Source organism: Protopterus annectens, chromosome 16.part0, assembly GCF_019279795.1.
Source record: "Protopterus annectens isolate FY-2018-M chromosome 16.part0, PAN1.0, whole genome shotgun sequence".
Lineage (NCBI taxonomy): Eukaryota > Metazoa > Chordata > Ceratodontiformes > Protopteridae > Protopterus > Protopterus annectens.
This window is the reverse complement of record NC_056750.1, coordinates 494,258,672-494,277,847: the sequence shown is the minus strand read 5'-3', so window position 1 is coordinate 494,277,847 and position 19,176 is coordinate 494,258,672.

Genomic DNA, 19,176 nt, shown 5'->3' with positions numbered 1-19,176 from the left:
GGAGGTTGAATGGTAAGTGGTAACATCAGGATATTATACTGAGTACCCCAGGTACTGTTGGTGATGGTTGTCCAAGTTTCCAGGTGCAGAGATAAGCACCCTCACAAATGCCTCCAGAGTGCAGCAGTTGGACAACTTTTCAGGAGCACTGAAAGGGCTTCTTAGGGAAAGGGCCTCTGAAGTCCTGATGTTGCAGGCATCCTCTGCCACAAGGGTAATGTCTGCTATTACAATTCCGTCTTCTGTCAGAGGGAGATCTGTCTCCATAGGAGTCTTGAAAAGATCCTTGCAACTTGCAAAACCACATCTTTCTACCCCAATTCTGATTCCTTGAAAAGGTCATCTGAGGGATAAAAAACATATCCCTATGGCAGATAGCATCTTTCTATCCTGTTCATTCCTGGAGAGGTTGCTTTAACTTAGGGCAAACAAGGTGGATCATCAAAGGGAGCATTGATAAATGAAGTCTTGAAGGGCTCTGTAAAATCACAAAGGCACATCCAGGCATGCTATCTTACAGAAATTCCTGAACCTGTGGCTCTTGAAGCTCCCTCTGATGCATGAAAAATCAGCCTTATGGAGGCATTCGATAAGGACTGGAGGGTGGCCAGTTGCAAAGAAAATGTCTTTTTGTCCTCTGCAGACATGAACCCTGACAGACTATTGGAAAACTCCTTGATCATTTCCCTCTAAAATCCTGTGACATGTATCCATGTACCAAGTAGTTCAACAACCTGAGGGTGAAGGTCACTGATATGTAAACACACTTCCCAAATATGTCCAACACTCTGGACTCTCTCTGTTCAGGGGATGGACAGAAGTCTGCTCAGCAAATTCTTTCTTGGTGCCTGCTACTACTACCATAGCATCCACTGGGGAATCCTTGTTCCAATGGGCCTTATCCTTTGGTACAATAAGGTATTTATCTGGCCCCTTGGGGATAGGCTCACTGATGTCTGGATCCTTCTAAGCCTGGCAGGAGATGAGGTCCATCATCTCATCCATTGGAGGAACCACTCAGGATGTAGCTGAGCCAGCTCTGAAAAGCCTTGAGAAAACTGAGTCAATCCTCCTGACGGGGTTGAAAGATCAACTTTTTTTCTGTCTCAAAAGTCCTAGGATTTCATCAAATGAGACATTCTGAAAGGGTGATCTGGGAGACCTCTCCCCTTCATCAAAGTCTGTGTCTTCAGTCAAGGATTCCTGTGGGGAACTAAGTGCCTCCTTTTGTGTGTATGCTTCCAAGGAGGCTCTCTGGTGGGAAGCTCTGGGTAGGACTCGTTATTGGCAGCAGAATCCTGGATGAAGACTGTCTCTAGGCTTGATTGGGCCAGAATGAAAAGACTCAGGACCCAGAGAAGACAGCTATGGAGAGGGTGTACCCCAAGGGGGCAAATATATCTTATCCACTGAGGTGGAAAATTCTCTCTCCACTACCTCAAAGGCAGAGGTCAAGGGGAACCAAGAAATGACCTGGTAAGAACTGAAGCCATCTTCCCAGGATGGCTCTGGGCATCCCAAGATCATGCCTCAATGCATAGGTTAAGCTGAGCTGTCAAGCACTGAGGCTCTGAGAACACTGAAGTCCAGTCCAGACCCATGTATCCAGCATAACACTATGATCAAGATCCCTTCAGCTCCAAAAGAGTTGGAGCAGTGTGGATCAGAGAAGGTGTCAGAGACAATGGGGAGAAAGCCTTAGGATCTGACACAGACAAGCCTGGGATTCTCAGATCTGAAGACTCCAAAACCAGAGCACAGATTGGAGTATGAATCAGAAGTTGGAGTTGGGCTGGTGGCAGACTCATGGATCCAACAGGAGACAGAGCCAGAATTATTCCCAAATGAATCTGGGTTCTGAGAAACTTTCTCATCATCCTGTCCACATCTGCTTCTGTTAGACTTCTAGTTAACCTGAGGGTCAAGGATATCAAGGGTGGTATGGATGTCCTTTGAGGTGTCTCCTGCAAAAAGGGTGAGTGGAGTCTTGAAGAAATCAGTTTCACAGAGAATCTGGGTGACCTAAGAGGAGACTTTGACTTGGCTCGAGTTGGATACAAAAGGGCAATTGGGTCCAAGGTTCTTGATTTAGATGGTGTCAGATCCAAAGATTTAAACATTTTTCTTGGGTGGGGCCAAGCCTGAAGCAGAAGGTGGAAAGGGATCGAGGGAATGTTTCCTTGACTTTTTAGCCTTGTCAGTAGTATCCCCTTTAGACAACTTCAAAGATTTTGTGGAGGAATGGGGAGCTCCAGAAGATGAAGAGGAGGTGGAGGGAAGTAAACCTTTCCAGATCAATTTGTTCCTGTTCTTGATAAGCACTCAATGATTGAACCCTGTACAAATCTCAAAATTCATGTCAAGATGCCCTGCTCCGAGGCAATAAATACACTTGGAGTGAGCATCCAAATTTGGAATCTTGTGCCCACAGGATAAACACTTCTTAAAACCAGTTGGGTTTTCAGAAATGTCGAAAACAAAACAGAATACAACCACAAGTAGGATGAAAAAGACTATCAACAATGGTAACACTAAATTAGTGCACAGAAAATACCAACAATGGTAAAAAGAGAAGTACCAACTCTATGCTAGCAACTAAGTATAGAAAAAGAGGCACAAGGTTTATCTAACATTACAAACAGTAAGAAATATGTTTTTTTAGGATACAAAGGTACGAGAGGAAGAAAAAAATTAAGTAAAGATAACTTATCTAATTCTGAATTTCACATGAGCTACAGGTGACCGCATACAAATGCTGAGGAAGCAAACAAGATCTGAGGATTGTGGGTAAGGGGAGGAGCTCAAGCTACAGAGCCAAACTCTAAAGAAGTGTCTGAATTCAGATCAGAGAGCCATCTGTTGAGGAATAGATGAAAAATACATCATCTCTGGAAGTTGTTTGCAGCTTGAGCAAGAGGATAGGTGGTAGTGGCCATGGTGGTGGGCTACCCAGAAAATATATTTAGGCTATGCCAGACCAACTGGAGATTGAATTTGGTTTTGAGGGAGAATATGACAGCCTAGTGGTTGGACTTCACCAGAGTGTGTGCAACAAATGGTTAGGAGCAGGCATGGACACAGTAGGAAAGGTCAAGAAGATCTGCACCTCTAGTAGAAACTGTACAATCTGGGGAAGACAGTTGGCATTTATATACTTTAGAAACCTTTGTCTGTAATTATTACTCATTGTATAGGTGTCCCAGTATATGGAAGGATAGTTGTAATCACCTAGAACAGGGGGTTTGCAACCTTCACTATCAAAAGAGCCATTTTGGCCTTTCTCCTGCCAAATAAAATTCATCTGGAGTCACAAAACATATTTGACTCATAAAATGAAGATAACACAGCGTATTAAGTTTTATATATAATTATACTATATAAAAGAACTAAGTTTATAAGAGCAATATTTAAAATCCATCCCTATTTTTGTTCCTTTGTTGAGATTTTTATTGGGATTGCATGATTGCTGTGTGTGTCTCATACCTTTCACCCTCTTAGAGCAAGAAATCTGGACAAAAAGCCATAAATAATGGGGAGACAAAGGCCTAAAAATAGAGACACTTTTTAAATATTGCTCTTACAAAATTAGAAAGTTGATAGAACAGGTTTTGCATTAGCATGAATTTTCTGAAGGTGATGAAGTCTGAAGCTCAAATGTCTGTCTATATTTTCTGACTTCAGCCCTAAGTAATTTGCCAAAGATTCGCCAGAAAACAATAATTTTATGAGAAACAGGCCAAAATTATGAGGCAAAAATCATGAAAATCTGTACAGTTGATAAGTAACTGTGAGCATGTGTGTGGAAGTGGAAAATGCATGTTAACAGAAACAGCGTTATTCAAGCAAGTTTCTGGGTTTATAAGAGCAATATTTAAAATCGGTCCCTATTTTTCTTCCTCTGTTCCCCATTTATTTGTGGCTCAGTCGAGATTTCTTGTGGTTAAGAGTTTCAGAGGTATGGTGGAGAGGTACGGAAACCATTCAGGAGATGCTGATACTGCCAAGGAATTGCTTGACCATTCTCAGTGTGTGTGTGGAATGCATGGCAACAGAAACCATGTTATTCTAGCAAGTTTATAGGAACAATATTAAAATCCATCACTTGATCTCTCTCAGTGTGTGTGTCATGCGGTAGAGTGGCCATTATTTTTCAAAGCTACAGGGAGCCACTGTAGAGGGGTGGAAGAGCCACATGTGGCTCCAGAGCCACAGGTTGCACACCCCTGGCCTAGAAGCTGAGTATTGGTTTTGACTGATATTTTTCCATTTAATTCAGCTATAAATTATGATCAGCAGGACATATTCATAGGTTCATAGATTAGTACTAAGCTAAGTGCCCTTGCGAGCCATTTTAAGCCTAGCCAATTATCCCTTGCAAGACTCAAACCCTGCACCTTGTGTTTGTAAGGCAAACACCTTAACCATTAGGCCACCCTCCCAACAATTGATAATGAACTATAATGTGCAAGACTAAGATAACTGATTTTGTTAAGGTGACCATAGCCTCAAGGACCTTAAATTTGCTATCATGTGTAATTTGGCATGAGATGAACATGTGGCAGATAAATACGGAGATGTTCCTAGTTGAACCCAGGTAGACAGGGAGTGTTATCAGTACACTGTAACCAAGTAACAGTACAGACATGGATGTGCTTGAGGGTCAGGAAGACCTAAAATTTGGGCATTTTCTTATTTTAACTCCAAGTATTAAGCAGTGTCATTTTGATGCAAGCTCATTAACCCTTAACTAAGTCAGTGGCCTCTTTTCAGGGGAGAGCAGAGGTAGTATTCATACTGACTTAGGGAAACTTGGCCAGAGCACTGGGTAACTTCCCCTATTCTTTTTGATAAGCTACACTGGAATTTGCTAAGTCAGTACGTCCAGGAGACAGATGACGAATACAAAACACTATGGAGATGCAAATGTTTTAGCCAAAATACGAAGACTATAAGGTGGAGTGGGATACTCATTTTTGGCAAAAGAGTTTGGCCTGTCTGCCATCTCCTCACATGCACACACATACTGGACCCCCCAAGAATGACACCAATTACATAGTCTATCATTAAAGTCAATTAGTTTGACTTTTGATTGCAGCATCAGTATTTGTGATCCCAGAATATCACTTAAGACGTCAGAGTTTTCCCCTCCTTAGATACATGCATAGAGAGTTCCATTGCATCTCCCCTATTAAAAAGAGCACTTAAAATTATTCAATCACACATGGGAAAACCATTAGGTCTTATTCATACTTAAGACTGGAACATATAAGATTTGTAGTCACAGTGAGAATTCTGAAATCTGAGAAGCAGCTTACGTTCACTCGCTCCTTGACCTGCTTGGTGAGGGAAGGATCTGTATGGATAAGACTTTACCTTGGAAGATGTGTGTGGACTTTATGGATGTAGGCTTGCAGCACTAATCTCAGCATAGCAGGGTTTACTGTTGTGCAATGTGGATAGGATGCTTACCAATATGTGTGGAAGGGGAAAGGTTGGCTTGCGGTTCAAGTACTTATACTTTTCACAAATGGTGTTATTGTTTGCTAGGAGTAAAAAATTGTCATTAAACATAAGCCAGTTGCTAGACTGTCTTAGGTTGTCCACAGATAGAGCTAGAGTACACTGAGAACCCATGGTGCAGCAACAGGAAAATGTCTTTAATGCCAGTTTTGCAGTCACAGTTGTTAGAAATAACTTGGGAGCTAGAAACTAAATGTAGTGATACTAGGCTGGGACCCTGATTTTCCATTTTATCAAGAAAAATAGAAATAAATCATGAATTTGAATTGTCAGAGTACTAGACATTTGTCATTTTAGGCTAGGGCATTCATTCATCCCACTATGCATTTCTTCTCATGGTTCCTGCTCATAATACTGTAAGCATACATTATTCAGTCTTCTGTACACACAATCTGCATTAACTTTGCATATATACAGACACATTAAAAATGATAATGAACTCACAGTGAAGTCTGGAAATTACATTTCAGAATCATGCATATAGGTCCTAGATTTCAACTCAGGACAACTTGAATTCTGTTTTTTGAGAAGCATAAATCAGCAGTTCTGATACTAGGCAATCTAAAGCTACAACTAGTTAAAAAGTCAGAACATGACTGGCAATTATAACACAAAAGCTCAACTATCAACATACCACAAATACTGTAGGCACCTCAAGTAGGTATTAACCAACATGAGATTATAGCAAAACAATCAGCGATTCATTTAGTAACAACTCCACAAAAATTGCAGGAACTTCAAGTAACTCAACTAGAAATTACATCACAAAAACTGCAGGGACTTCAAGTACAAAGTCAAGCAAATTGAGACAGCAACCAAGCAGGCTACCAGTAAGTTAGCTGGCAAGACTGACAAAAGGAATACAATCAACAGTCCAAACTCAGTGAAAGTTCTATGGCTGACAGACTATATCTGGCAACAGCAGCAACAAATTCAGCAAAAGTTACTGTAGTGCAGCTTAGCACAGGTAGAGAAGTTCAGCAATAATAATTCAAGCACAGCGAAAGTTCTATGTCTAGAACAGATGGACAACTGTAAAAACAACACAGCTCAGCAACAACTTAGGAACATTAGAAGTATAGAAACATGGGAAAGATAATTATGGTCAATGGAATACATTCAGCAATCGTAGCTGAAAAAATTCAATAGCAGAAGCAAAATTTCAGTAACAAAAATACAGGTAAATAAAATTAAAGAGAAGGTGCGGCAGTGCACTTACTTAGCTGTAGGATGATATGAAGTAAAAAACATGGCCCTACCAGATTATCAAATCTTAAAGAGAGTATAAAATGTGGAATTATCTCTCAAAGGCAGATGCACTAATTTATTATGGTTTACTACTGCTCCTATGATGCTATGCAAAGTAAGCTCGTGTGCCAGATGTTAAAAGAGAATGCTTGCACTTCTTCCTTCTCTTTGCCTTTTCTAGTCCAATGTTGTGCTTGAGTACAACACCAAAAAGTGATATGAATCCCTACAGTAGAAGAGTTTCCACCAAAGCAGGAATCAGCCAACCAGCAAATTTTCTCAGCAAACCCCACAGCAGAAACAGCCAGAACAATTCTCTTACCAGGAGCAAACAGCAACAAACCCTCAACTCAGAACCAAGTAAGCATATCCTGGTGGTCTGTTCATGTCTCTTTCAAATTCCAAATGTAAAAAGGGACTGCTCATAGTTCCTTCTTTTCTTGTTTCAGCTTGTTAAACTATGGAGATCAGTGTCTACCAGGACAGGACAGAACAGTGTGTCAAGGTGTGCTACCACTCTCTCATTATAACAGAAGCATTTCTACCAAAGCAGACATCAGTCAATCAGCAAACTCCAAAATGACTAATGTTCTTCTCTCACCAGGACCAACAGCAGCACGCTTCCAACTCAGATCTAAGTGGTTACGTCAGGCTTTTCTTAGGTCTCACATGCTAAAATGGGTTGCTTCTAGTTCTGCAGGGACTGCCATGTGCATCTAATGAGTAGTACGATATGAAAGGGAAATGATTTGAGTTTTTTTCAAATTGAAGGGAGAACCATCCCAGTAATGATATTCTAATGCTCACCAGCATTAGGAAGTGTGATTAAGTACAGGAGGAACTTTGAAAGTAAAATTTATATAAGGGGCTGGTAAATCAATAGCCAAGAAAATGAAGAGCACAACAAGAATGTGGTGGGTAGAGTGGGGAAAATCCAAAATAGTCACAGAATAGCAATGAAAGAATATTAGCTGTTCACAGTATATACATATATATATATATATATATATATATATATATATATACATACACATGAAAATGTACATGCATATATGAGAGTTCCAAATGCATGTGTATGACAGTGCACATGGCATGTATTAGAGTTAGAACTTGCTGGGAGGATTCACTCATACACAACATGGAAAACAGGCAGAGCTCCTTTGAGGTAACTGTTGCCCTGACACAGAGGACTCCCCAACTTCATAAAAATCCTCTCTATCCAAGCTGTTGCACCTGCAGTGCCCAAGCGACTCTTATGCTCAATGACTGGTAAGGTTCAATTACAAAGAAAGAATAATCTCTTCTTCAGGATAAGTCAGAGTTTGTTGTGATCTTGTAATTTGGCAGAATGGCTTGCCCATGAGGTGTGTGTATACACAGGTGCCTGGTGTAAGGGGGTCCATGGAGTTATGGTCTTTCCAGTGTAAGTCATAAAAGTGTAAGTGGAAAAAAAAAGTCCTTTTAGCAAATGAATAGAATGACTTAATTAACAAAAGTATCAAAGCATAATGTATATTATTTAACACATTTTGACATTAATTTGCCTTTAAATTTCTTGTGAAACCATTTTCTTTTTTATAAATATTTCACTTCCACTGATGACCTTAAACCTTTGGAAGATCAGTCTACTGCACTCAAAGTAGCCCATTTGTTTTTCTCTTTTGTTTTAGGGTGTTGGCAGCTTGTCTGAATGGCATATCCAAAAATAAAAACTGTTACACTGTAGTTGTACAGATTGCTTATAATGCCATATCCTCAATCCCCTTGTTTCTACACACTTGCAATCTTACATTAAGATAGTACTGCCCATATACTTTCATGTACTCACAACCATTATACTTTTGCAAATCACCTAAGGTTGTATGCTAACCTGAGCATATTACACTATGTCAAACATCTATCCTCTGTCATCCTCCTCTTATAAAATGTGAGACAACCACTAGGCACTCATTCTTTTTTTCAGCCATATGCAGTTTCTTCTTTTTTTTTAACAAGAAACATCTTTAATGCATCACTTATGACATATGCAATCATACATTTATAAAAATGAAAACACAGACATTTTCTGTTGCAAACATTATACATCACCTACAATTTTCTATACAGTCATTGTCAGTCAAACATTACATAACTCATTCACAATTCCTGCCTTCCCTTAAACCTCATTCCTTCTCCAAAAAATTATTCTGCATGCATTGTTCCCACATTTCTCATTTTTTTCTATGTATTTTGTGCCTACTCTTTTCTAAAGATCCCACTTCCAGTTCTTTTATCTCTGTTGCTATACTGACTACTTCCAGTACAGTTGGTTTAAACTTTGATTTCCATTTTCTAGTAACTTTTTTGGCAGCCACCAGAATTAAACTCAGCAAGGCCTTACTATGTCTAGGCACTTCCGATTCTGTATCACAGCTCAAAGAAAAATGTATTTCCTTAGTTACACCAATTTGCTCACCCAGTATTTCTGACAGAGTAATCTACAGGAAATGTTTAAGTCTACCAACTCATTACACTCCCAAACATATGCTCCCAATTACCTTTCTTCTCCATCACACCTCCAACATTTGCAATCTACCTGATAAAAAATTATTTGGAGTCTCCTCTTTGCGCGCGCGTGTGTGTGTGTGTGTGTGTATATATATATATATATATATATATATATATATATATATATATATATATATATATACACACACACACACACATATATATATATATATATATATATATACACACACACCTACCACAAGCATCTTCTTAAGCATTAATCAGACACACTAAATTCCCCATACAAGGTCATGATGAAAATCACAACCAAAGCACTTCTATAGACTCAGTCTTCAAACTGTCATCAAACTTCACATAAATTTTCAATGTAGTGCTTTAAAAAGCCTTGCTCTTATGATGTGGTTTAGTTCTACACAGAAAACCTACAGCCTAAGAATTACATAATGATGTAATACCCTCATGCTATATTACTATTATTGTGACAGAATCATGCATTTTATTTGGCAGTTTTCAGGTACAAACTTACTTTCACTTTATACTATCCTGTTCTAGTCCAAGTTCAGAAGGAATCTTATTGAGGGAAAGGCAGACAGTCCTCTTAAAAGTGTGCACCGAAAAATCACACTTACAATACTAAACTTGGTAGATTCCAACATTGTAAACATGAATACATTTCCAGTAAGTGTGACAACTCCTAGTATAAAGTGCTTTATGTAATACAGAAATATGGTATGTCACTTTCTAGATATAAACATGGAATAATGGTGGATATAGGACATGTGGAGTCAAGAACTTTCAAATAAATAAATGGGGAAACTGAACTGTTTATCATTACTGTAAACCAAAACAATATAACAATAGATAATATTTTAGATACCATGCTGCTTGTACATAAATATCTCTTAAATTCTGTAAAGCGCATAATTTTTAGATACTTACATTATTAAATATTATAAAAATTTTGGAGTACAAGTTGACAGCAAAATTAACTTTGAGAATTATACTGGCTAGTTGACTTACTGTATTCAACATTGCAGTAGAGTTCATATGAAGGTTAATCATATCAAGAAACACAAACACAATAAATCCATTATATAAAGGACTTACCAGAAAAAAAATGTGGAATACCTGATCTCCTAAGGACTCCCTTGCACAATTAGAAAATGCAACACCAGAAAAAAACAATAGCTAAATTATTAAAAATTATGACAGCTACAAAGCAAATTTTCATTGAAGGTGAGCAGGACAAAAATTATCTGTATGCTACTCCATCCCCAAACACAGTGATTTTCAAGCTCCTCAAAATATCTCTAATTCCTTCTCATTTGGGGGTATTACACATTTTCTTAGAATAGGACATTTTACTTACTTGATTCAGTATCCATTAACGTTAAGGCACACTAAAAGCTGCTCATTTTCTTCTTCTTTTTTTTTTTTTTACACAAAAACATATTTATTAAATTATCACATATGACACTAGCAATCATACATTTATATAAATAAAATCAAACTATACTGACGATTTTAACTGCAAACATTATATATCACATACCATACTGACATAATTGTAGTTACAAACATTATAAAACACTTATAATTGATCCAGCCATTGTCAGTCAAACATTACATAACTCATTCAAATCATTGGCCACTGTTCGATCAATGGTGTTTTGAAGCTTCGAGTAAGAACGATTTAAAAATATGTGGATTTTAGTAGGGAGTTTTAATACAAATACAAATGTTAAAACATATTAAAATTATATATGTATTTTTAAATACTGTCAGTAGTTGACATAATATGTTTTTACCATTATATTAATAAGATTATTATTACAATTAATTAATTGATGGCGTTTTTTGGTAAGGCTATTGTATATTTGTGTTAATTGCGTTTCTTCAGGTATTTAAAGAAAATTAAAGGCTTGGTTATACAACTCTGATGGAAGTGTTGCTTTGGAAAAGGTGAAAGTACCAAATCTATTTTTGAATTATCTTTAAATATCTTTTTGGCTGCAAGGGTTCCAGTTCTTATGCTGTTTTTACTTCTGTTTGGTTTGTCAGTGGATTATTTGGTGGTGTGTTCTGCTCATTCAAATCCTGCCTTCTTTTAATCGTTGATCCTCCTCTGCATGCATTCTTCCCCCAATTCACCTTTTTTTCCTTTGTAATGTGCTCCTACTCTTCTCTAGAAATCCCAATCTCAGTTGTTTCATCTCTGTTACTATATTTAATACTCCTAGTAAAGTTGGTTTAGACTTTGATTTCTATTTTCTAGTAAAAGTAATTGCTTTTTGGCAGCCACTATAATTAGATTCAGCAAGGCCTTACTATGTGTAGGCAATTCTGATTTATATCATAGCTCAAATCATTTCCTTAGTTACACCAATTTGCTCACCCAGTGGCTCTGACAGAGCAGTCTGCAGGGAATCTTTAAAGTCAGCCAACTAATTACACTCCAAGAAAATATGTTCCCAGTTACCTCTTTCTTCCCCATCACACCCCTAACATTTGCGGTCTACCTTAGGAAAATTTTTTTGGAGTCTACTTGGGGTATAAAAATACCTATATTAATACTTCCAAGCAAAGATCCTAAATCTTCCAGACTTTGTTGCATATTTGGGAGTCATACATATACCACCCATTGTTACTTTGTGAACTGCTTATCCAAGCTCACTTCCATAGCCTTTTGAACCTCCTCTGATTGATTCTTACAGTGATTATGCAAAATTTTGTCTGCTCTACTAATTTTTTTTTTACCAACATCTGTTCTAGATTTTACTAAAAACTCTACCAGTGCTGGTCTTTCACTTAGCAATCTCTCAATTTCTTTCTTTGCCTATATTCTTATATCAATCCTTGATAGGGAAGGCAATCTGTATCCCATAGTCCAAATAAATTCTTGGTCTCTTCCCATGCTATTACCTTTCCCTCTCTAAGTATGTGCTCCCAATACCTTTGTTCTTTTGTCAGTTTTCTCCAATAAATTCCACCTCCCTCTTGCTGTAGTCTGTATCCTTGATTGCAGTCCTCCCTATTGGTAGAATCTCCTTTCTCCATTCCTGTGTGTTGGTTTAGTTCTTTGAATACTTTCTGCTACTTTATGAATATAATACTCTACATGGTTATAGTTATTCTCCTTAAGGATCTACATCCAAAATCCCAGGCTCTCCTTGTTTCTTGAGCTTCCCCTTTTGTCATCTCTTTCCACTTTGAATTATAGGTTTCTGCTTGTGCTATGCATAGGAGCCTTAATGGTGCAGGTCTGAAATATCCTGTCAAATCGGGTAATCCCAAACCACCTCATTCAATTGGAAGAATCAGCGTATCCCACTTGACCCTTGTAGTCTTCCCATCCCAGATAAAATCCTTTAGCTCTTTATTAATTCCTATCCACAACTTCTCCTCTGGTTGATAAAAATATGCCTGACCTGTGTATAAAACTAAAGGAACTAAAAACATTTTATCTGCTTATATATCTGCTATCCATATCAATATAACAGTGCTTCTAATTTAGCAGTTTTTGTATTCTCTTTTTAGTCTCTTCTCACATATCCTTGGCTGCCACACCAAAATTGTTTTTAATCCATATTCTTAAGTACTTCATTTTATCATGTTCACATAAATATGGATATTGCTGAACTAATTCTTGTGTGGGTACATAATTTACAGCTATTGCCTTTGTTTTAGTTTCCTTAAGTTTGTATCCTGAAAAGACTTGAAACTGCCACAAAATGAAATGCTCCACAACACTGAAATGTCTTTTTCTGGTTTTTGAAATGCTCCACAACACTGAAATGTCCTTTTCTGGTTTTATCAGGTATAAAATAATATAATTTGCAAATACAGCCAGCTTTTCTTGACTACAATAACAATTATATCCTTGAATTTCTGAGTCTCTTATTTTCTTTACCAATGGTTCTAAATACAGTATAAATAACAAAGGGGAAAGAGAACACTCCTGCCTGGTTCCTCTACTCAAACAGAATTTATCAGAGAGGAACTGACCTACTTTAATTTTCGCCTCCGATCTCTCATATATCCTCCTAATCAACCCTATAATTTTATCAGGAAATGCAAATTCTTCCATTGCCCTGTTCATAAACTCTCCGCTTACTCTGTCAAATGCTTTGTTTACATCAATACCCACCAATAACAGTGGTATTTTCTTACATTCAGCTTCCCTCTGGATCATCAATGCTTTATTAATGTTATCAAATATTTGCCTGCATTCCACAAAACCACATTGATCAATGTCAATCAATTTTGGCATCACTTTTGCCAATCTTTTAGCCATTATTTGGATGGTGCAGTGCTGCAGCAGTAGAGTTGTCACCTCACAGCAAGAGGTTCTCCGGTTCGATTCTCGGCTGGAGTGCCTTCTGTATGGAGTTTGCATGTCCTCCCTGCATTGGTATGGTTTTATTCCGGGAACTCCTGTTTCCTCCCACATTATAAAGACATGCGTCTGGAGTGTTTCTCCCTGGACCTCCACTGAAAACTGGCTTCATTCCAAGTTGGACTTTCCCGGTTAACAAATGTTAAATAAAAAAATAAATAAAAATTATACACCAATATCAAACAAAAATCATGGCTTATGATTGAAATGGGTCTGTATGAAGCTGGATCTGATAGGTCTTTATCCCATTAGGAATTACAACAACCATTGCTTTCTTTCAGGAAGCTGGTGCTTTTCCTCTTAAAATATTGTTAAACAGAACCTTCCAGATATTTATCATTTTTCCCTCATATCTTCCAAACTTCCACAGGAATACCATCTATTCCTGGGGACTTTCCTGTTGATTGATTACACATCACCCTTTTATCTCAGCTCCTCCTCTATCCTGTTAGTAATCAAGCCTCATGTACCTCTAACCTTGGTATATTTAATTCCATAAACATTTCCATTTGTACCTTTTCTTGATCTCCATATTTCTCCGCTTTATACAAGTTTTAATAAAATTTTTGAAATATTTCTAGTACTTTTACAGGATCTCATTATCTTAATATTCATTTCAGCCTTACAAAACTTTTTGTTTTATTGAAAGCCCTCAAACAAAAAGAATGCATCCCCAATACACTCCAGAAACTTATTAACTTAATATTATCACACAAAACTATGCACATCTTCAAATACTTAAGTTTTACATTCCTACTAGGAACAATTGTCCCAATCTAACAGCTACACTCACAAACTTGGGTTAACCTAAAAGAAGGTTAGCCATGCTAGAATGCATGGTACAACCTGTACTTCTATTAAGTACTGTCTGGTTTTGTCTCTTTATTGCTCTCCCAGAAAGAGAAAACATTTGAATGCTTTCAGAAAACATTACATCCTAGCCATTGAAAGAAAGACATTAAAAGAAAGAAGTATTCTGTTTTTTAGTCCTCTTTATCAGATTGTCTTCATGCAGACATGAAAACCAGATACAGAGTTGCTTCTACAAGTATTTATTTATTTGCTAGAGGACAGGTTATTGTATTCCATGTTCTTTTCTATTTATTTGCTTTCTGTTAAAACTTACTTGGTAAAGCCACAAGCCTCAGTCTGGTCATTCCCGTATACAAGAATACGAAGAAAACATAATTTTTTCTTGTATCATACTCTTTTGAACAGACTTGACTTTTTTAACACTGCAGTGCCTACATTTCTTAAAAATGAGCAAGGAGAAAGAGAAAAAATGGAGAAAAGCAGAGGCAACTGTTTACTTGGTATCCCAATTACACTTGAAAATAACAAACAGAACTTTACTTTATAGCATGCAGATATCATACATTATACAAATATTACTGAACAAAAGTGTGTTTTACTTAAGTTAACTCTTTCCTTCCTCTTATCCTCTCCTAAGTGTTCCTCCAAACATTAATGACATGAAGTAGGGCATATGCTTTAGAGTCCCCTACAAGTTTAACAAGTCAAAAGTCCAATATTTCCAGGTTTTCTTGTTCTGTCATGTTTCAGAAATGTAATTAATGCTTTATAATCCCATATTTATCTGTTAATTTCTGAGGTGCTTATTTTATTCCTGTTTATCTCCATCTCCCAAATCCAGTTTCTGCTTCCATTCCAATGCACTCTCAGTTCTTCTAGTTAACTCTTGTGCTTTATGTCTCTCAAGCATTTTCTGTTGAAACACTGGATAAGGTTTCACAGGCACAGTCTCTGTGGCTTTTATTACCAGAAGAACAAGAAGCAGAATTTCTTTCTGTTTCACAACTCACTTTTTGTTGGACAAACTTTTCTATTTCCTACTTAGCATGTTCTACATCAAAAAATGACCCCCCCCCCACCAGAAAGAATATTCTGAAGATAGCTGGATATAGCAGTTGGAATCTCATGCCTGCTTCTCAACATTCCCCAATTACTGGAATAAATGTACTCCTGCCTGGAATACAGTGAGTAATCATTTTCCACTTATACTCTACTGTTTCCCAATTTTAGTACTTAGTCGTCCTGCCACAGTTTTGTCAGAGTCGACTCCTTCTACTGGTAGAATTGCATCTTTATTATTAAAAGTCTAGGTTTCTTTCTCATGGCCAAGTTTGGATCATGCAAATGATGAGTCGTTTCAATTAACTCATCATGTGGAATACCAGTCCAATTGCTTATTTGTGCTTTCAAAAAATTTATACAGTCTGTTCCATCCAGCTTCTCTGGTACAGCAGAAAAACTCAGGTTTTCTCTGCATGCTCTGTCCTCTAATTGCATTATTTTTTGAAACACCTCTTCTTGAGTAGACTCATATTCAGCCAGCCTTTTCTTCATTTTGACCTCCATTTTTTGCAGTTTTATCACCTCATCTGAATATCTAAATAATCTAAGGCACCCAAGAAAATGAAGCCAGCAACTAATAAATGGTATCACAGTTTATTCAGCCAAAATAAAACAAACATTGATGCTCTCCAATGAACAATACTTTTTTGTTTCAAACTTCATCAGATGTGGACTGCTTCTCTCCAAAACTCAGTATATACCTTTCATTAACATACTTAATTACCAATTAATTTAAGCAACATTTAAAAAGACAGTCAAAGAAGACCATACAATACAATGAAATAAATGTTAAAACATGCTAAAATCATCCCATTTCATTATAAAGAATGAACAGTGATATCATTTTTTAGTGGCTGGCTTTGTTTTCCTGGGTGCCTTGGAATATTTAGTGTACTTTTTGGTACCTATGGCATTTTTCATCTGAATATCTGTTTAAAGCTTCTTCAATTTTATCGTCTTTTTATTTGAGTTGATATACTCAGTGTTTTATTTATTTTAATCCACTCTGAATACATTTTATTTATTTTTTCCTCTAGGTTACTGGATGTCATGTCTTGCACCAAAGCTGGAGCTTGCACTGCTTTTTGCTGAACAGCTGCAGAATTCTTCCTAGTCAGTGTTTTTTTTTCCCTCACCTTTTGTGGTTGATTTTCTTTCAGGTTCTCTGAACTTCTTTTTTGCTGGCATCCAGGCAGTGCACTCACTAGCCAGTTACTGAAACTTACCCCCCCCCCCAAACGAATTCACTGGCTCTCTTCTGGGTTTCTATTTTCACACTGGAAGAGCTGAAATTAAGCTGTTAATCAATGTGCAGCCATCTTGGAAGTCCATATCTGTTCATTTTCAGGGTGATCTGAGAACTTGATCATGTTAAATGACTTGCTCAACTCTCATTTACTGAAATTTATCCCCCAAAAATCAGTTCACTGGTTCTTGCTTCTGGGTTTCTATTTTCACACTGGGAGAGCTGAAATTAAGCTGTTACTCAATGTGCAGCCATCTTGGAAGTCTATAGCTGTTCATTCAGGGTGATCTCAGAACCTGATCGTGTTAAATGACTCTCTCAACTCCACAGTATGTACAGGCAAATTGTGGAAATCAGTGTACAATCTGCAAGACACAACTCATTTTTTACGTCATTACTGAAATCTTTATGCTATCCTGACACCTTGCAGTTCTTACCAAAAACACATGCCACTGGGTGATAAGGGTTATAGAAATAACGGAATAATATAGTATTCATTTCAAGAGGTAATAGCCCTGCAAAGAAAACTTTAAAAGCAGAGCACAATTTCATCTGTATTCTACTAGTAATTTAATTTAGTTACTTTTAGAGTCCATCAGTCTTAGTAGCTTAGCCCAAATTCCCTGTTACAGCATCACATTTTGTTACAATAAGAGAAACTGTGACAAAGCAGTACTGTTTTGTGGTCTTGGATACGAAAAATGTTAAAAGAAAGAAAACTGTCTCAAACATTGATCCTTGATCCTATATTTATGCAAAACTATCACAACAAGAAATGACAGAAATATAAAAACAGAATTAATAGTCTAATCCAGGTTCAGTTTAAATTCCAGTTTTAATTTCTTAAGATCACACTTGGCATATAATCTTCTATGTAAACTTAAGATTACTTTCTACTGTCTAGGGATGTTACGCAGTTCTGCTGGTCATATATTATTCCTAGCCATCCAATGTGAATAAAGGCTGCATGTACGTCATCTTCACAAGGAGTGCATTTTTCTTCCTGGATACTGCACAAGTGTACAAGTGCACAAGTGCATTAGAAAGAATAAATGTAACGGTTCACAAATCAAAAAATGCTACCCTGCTCAGGAAAGTCTGCAGTTCCTTCTGCTTTGATCCTGTCTACAAGCCATATCTCCCTTATCCTTCAAGTCCCCATGATCCAGTTGACATTCTATCTCCACTTTCTAACTACTAAACCCGTTTTTTGGTACCAAAGGATACTAAATAATCTCCCTAAATAGGATACTCCATGGAGATTTTAGTTAGGATGTAGATTACAAACTTTTTCTCTCTCTACCTTGGCCTTTAGAGCTTCCAAATTCCCTTCACAAATCATCACTATAAGAAGTTTCTCAACACTACCTCATGAAATCCTATTGAAAGAACTTAGCTATGTTGATTGTAGCATGCTTTACCAGTGCACTGACCAACCACTGTCCTATCCACATTCTATAATCTAGTTGTACCCATCCAAAATAGGCTATACCCCCTGAAAAATAAAATGTCAAGGAGGTCTCCCACTGGCTCAACAAAGAGTTGACAAATATTATAAAACTAAGAGACACATCCTGGAAAGGATGCAAGTCAGATCCCTGTCATAAACTTAAGCAGAGCAAATTTCTTCTTCTTTTTAGGTAAAAGCTGGAATATAAAACCAACCAGAGCTGAATCTCTATGGCAGCAGCAAGCACCTTGGTTGGCCAAACAAGTTTGGCCCTGTATCAAATCCATCTTTCCTAAACAATACACCATATCTAAACTCCTCTTAGCTACGATTAAAGGCATCATTAGAAGAATCAACTTTACAAAATCAACTGCCCATAATATCAAACCTCTTATGGTCGAGAATATATGATTGACATTTTGAAATAACGAAAAAACGAAGAAACCTCAAAAACAAACACCCCTGCACCCTCTGCTTATTATATTTCAGCTACAACATCAGACTACAGTAGAGAAAAGGGAAAACTCCCTGATCCCCACTGTACCATGATCTCAATGCAAACATTTTGACGTTTCAGAATGTTGATCCCAAGGCCTCTTCCACATGAAGTTTGACATTCTGAAATGTTGATAAACTGAATGGGACCCCTTTGAAAACATATCCAATCTTGTATCTCACAATGGTTCACACTTCACTTGTATGCCACCATAACTCCTTCTAAACCCTTTCACTAACTAATACAATGCCCCATCTTCTACTTCAAAACTGTTACCAAGAAAAGAGTGCAGAAACCGTTAGAAAAGATCCATTACAATCCCTTCTGTCACTCTCTATAGCTATAAATCCCCAGTGTAGTTAGCCCTATTCTCAGTAAACATCTTACACTTATATTTAACTCATCCTTTACTACAAAAAATATTTAAGTTTTAAACG